This window comes from Ostrea edulis, chromosome 8 (genome assembly GCF_947568905.1).
Source record: "Ostrea edulis chromosome 8, xbOstEdul1.1, whole genome shotgun sequence".
Taxonomy (NCBI): domain Eukaryota; kingdom Metazoa; phylum Mollusca; class Bivalvia; order Ostreida; family Ostreidae; genus Ostrea; species Ostrea edulis.
This window is the reverse complement of record NC_079171.1, coordinates 51,329,397-51,333,727: the sequence shown is the minus strand read 5'-3', so window position 1 is coordinate 51,333,727 and position 4,331 is coordinate 51,329,397.

The window sequence follows — 4,331 nt, the reverse complement described above, 5'->3', positions numbered from 1 at the left end:
CTCTGCACCGGTACGATGGTGTGGAGGAATTTTTTTATCAAAATTTCTAAAAAAAAAAAACAACAACAAAAAAAAACGATTAAGTCTACGCGTAGTTGGACTTAGTTTATATTTTGAACTTGTCCTCTGCACCGGCATGCTGGTGCAGAGGACTTTTTTATATCTAAAAGTTCTGAAAAAACGACTACGTCCTCTCGTGGACTTAGTTTAATTTTTTTAACCTGTCATCTGCACCGGTAATTATTGAGCTCATCTCTGAATATTGGATTTAATTGATACTTATTTCATATTGAAAGAACATGACGTTTGCTCTGTTTGTAGCATATGATTTATGTCTTACGTGAGATTTATTTTCATACGACCCATAAATTTATTCATCAAAGCGTGCCAATACAATACGTCTAAAGGTCAAGCGTGCAGATCACCCAGAACCTCCTGGTTTCATCCAATCTAATTGAAATTAGATGTTGGATCCGCTTGCATACTCGCTACACAAACATCTAAAAACATCCCATAGAGGGTCACGTCAGAGGTCAAATTCGGTATCACTCTAGACTTAACGGCTTCAACAAACATTCAATGATTTTGCCAGCGGTGATTTCATTGGTCAATCGAATTTGACCTCTGACGTGACCCTCTACGGGATGTTGTTAGATGTTTGTGTTGCGAGTATGCGAGCGGATCCAACATCTAATTTTAATTAGATTGGGTTTCATCAAAATTAGACCTATTCTATTTCATACAGAAGATGGACTTACTCTTTCAGCAATCGTTGGAATTAGGGGAATTGTTTGGGGAACATTCGTAACGGTCCCCGTTACAATTAGTACTAGTTTATTTTTGTTATTTAAATTCTTTTTGGTTATTAATTACTCAGTGGTCAATTCATTTTCGTTTTCTAACTCATTTACCTTTTTATTTTGTTTACATTTTTGGAGATTATTTTGAGAACTTGTTTGTTATTTGTTGTCAATCAAATTATTCAGTATTATACTGTAATAGATGATCTGTTCAAACTTTCTTCTTATTTAAAGGTGTTGACCATAATCTAGGAATCTTATATCTATTTGGTGTACAGGGTATTTTGTATTTTGAGCTTTTGGGGCGTATTTTTGCATTGGTGTATGATGTGTTTTACGGCTAAACACTAGTACTATTTTCTGAAATTGGCTGACTGGTTTTTCTCTTTGAATTTGTGGAATTGTTAGCATACTTAAGTAGATTTTATAATTCCTTCTTTGTTTTAGAGATGACGTTAATTTTCAAACCTAAGCATTCCCTTTTGGGTAAAAGCCTTTTGTTGGTCATTATAGAAGTTAAAGCGACCCAAGGTGGAACTGATACATTTGCCAGGCTTAAGAAAGACCACCCATTAGAGCAGTATTCTTTGGAGGAGTTAAGGTCAGAGTTCCACAAACTGACAGGGGAGACAATGCAGTCTATCTGCGGCATTCTGGGACAGGATGAGACTTTGGATCTGGTTAGAAGAGATATGCATTTTGCTATTTGCATGCAAACAATATTGGAGCGCCTAAGGGGCAGCCACTGTCGGAACAAATTACATCAGCTTTAGGTAGCATAAGTAAGTAAATTGAATTTGTCGTAAGAGGCGACTAAATTTGGCGGTCCTTCGGATGAGACCGAAAAAAACCGAGGTCCCGTGTCACAGCAGGTGTGGTACGATAAAGATTCCTCCCTGCTCATTGGCTATAAGCGCCGAGCATAGGCCTAAACTTTGCAGCCTTTCACCAGCAGTGGTGACGTCTCCATACGAGTGAAATATTCTCGAGAGGGACATTAATCAATATTCAATCAATCAATCTGTTGAATCTGGGTTTCCTTATTTCTTTATACTATATAAATTCCGCGAGAACTGGTTTGAGATTTTGGGAAGATTGAGTTCTTTTCCCTCATGGTCAAGAATTTACTAAGATGGGACGTACACATTGTCCTGTTTGTAGACAATCTGTGTGTCACTTATTCTGTCCATAATTGTGCGCCATAACCTATATGATTGTAACTATATTTAAGCAACATGGCTAATGAGGGTGAAAATTTTCATAATAAATCACCTTTTATTGCTGTAGAGGGCGAGTACTGGGACTTTATTGATTCTCGAAGTTTTGGTCCCATTGACTCTGACCCTTTCCTTTCGTATGGGACTGTCTTGGATTCCCCAGGAATTCCTCCTACTCCGGTTACGTTAGTAGGTCAACTTAGTTACCTCTACCATTACTCGACCTCCTTGTAGTCCGGCGGTTAGTTCTCGCCTGGAGAGTTATCATTAAAACAAAAACAATAGGTCCAGACGCTTTATCTGATAACTGATTCTTGGCGAATAAAGATGAATCTGTCAGCAGAGTAACTGAAGAATTATCTGCAGAAAATTTGAGACAAGAATCTGCAATGGAGAGAGCATGAATCTCACTCCCTCTACGACCAGAGGCTAAAGCTAATAAAAAAAACACCCAGTTCTATAGCGTGCGTCAGTTCAGCACGAGGTGTGTCCTTCAAACAAGAGCGCCTGAGCCATGTGTGTGGTCACATAAATAGAACTGTCCTGTGTGGTGGTACCGTTCTGTGTGTTGGTGGTGCCGTTTATTCTGTATGAAAACCTGTGTGGAATGACAGTGTTTTAGCGATATTTTACTGTGTAGATAGTCTGTATATATGCACAATTACATATATTCTTTTCGTTAATCTAATGCTGTTAAGATGTATTTGTATATGTAGAAATCCCGACTATAACCGGACCATGAACAAGTATTATAGGTGACCTCTGATGTGTAATAATTGAGGCGATTCACGTAATCCATGTACTGGTTCTGTCTGCTTGTACTACATGTGAGTGTTCCTGTACTACTAGTATTGCCAAACTCTACTTCTACTACATGTACCAGCGTATTATACCTGGATGAGGCATGAGAAATCTCTGAAATGCGAGTTACAACTACGGATACCAAGTGGTGACATAAACAACACAGGCAAGTATTCTTACCATGTGTGCCCATCGCATTGTGAACCAATGAACGTTCTATTTACCTGTATACTGGTCGGGGTTTTCATGAAATAGACTGTCTATCTTAAAGCGAAGTACATTGTTTTACTGTCATATTTATGTAATTTGAGTGTGTGAGTGCTAGTGAGCGTGTAGAGTGTGAATGGTTTTGTTTGTGTCCTTTCTGTGTGAATAAAGTTATTTCTTGTTTGTGTTTCTTTTCTATGTCAATGTTCAGTTTAAAGACGAGGAGTTTTTCTTATCCCGAGTCAAAATTGTGACACTGTGGAAAAAACTGCACGTATTTATTTTTTACTTGTTGAAGAAACTGTTTAAATCTTGTGAATAAATTGAAGAGTTAATTGTAAATAAATATGTATGATACTCTAGAACTCGTGTCATTTATCAAGACACTAGATCCGTTTAAATTGAAACACGAATTTACCATGGTAGTAGCAGCAAGTCCTTCCAAATCAGGTAAAACGGAATTTGTGAAACAATTGGTACAAAATAGCAATAGATTTCACCCCCACCTGAAAAAACAGTATGGTGTTACCGATAATGGCAACCGGCTTACGAATCATTACAAGAGACGGTGACATCAATCACAATATTCCCAGACAACAAAAAATTAGTCGCCGATCTCGGCTCTCGTCATTTTCAGAATTTTGATATGATTGCGGGGGGAGGGGGGGGGGGCATAGAATCCATTGTGGATTGGTTTACGCGCAAAGCGCACCATCGCAATATCAGTGTCATCTACATCACGCAAAATCTCTTCGATCGAGCCGTGCAACATCGGACCATCAGTCTGAATGCACATTATTTAGTATTGTTTAACAATTCTAGAGATAAGTCTCAGGTCGGGATGTGAAGTCGACAATTACAAATGCCCCATTTACTATCGGCGTATGATGAAGCCAACAGTACTCCTCACGGGTATTTACTGGTATATTTAGTAAATACATTTAAGTCCTTAGACCCCCCTAAGAATTGAGATAAAGTGGATTCTATCTCGGAGATTCTGAATTCATTAAGCTTAGTATAATTTATTGCCAAATGGGAATATTGCTCGCTGGAATAATCTGACAGACTCAAAGACTGGTAATTCCTAAAACTACTTTTGATCGTGGAGTTCCTGGAACTTTATACAATTTACCTCGTTCTACACGATCCGGTGTCATAGGAGAGAGAATATTTTTAATACATCTAACGCAAATGCATCATTACCAGAGATTAACATGGAGGGTATAACATATAATATTACTACGGAAGAATACAATGAAAATGTTTGGGAAAATTTGGTGAAGAAACGACACAAGATGCTTAGAAA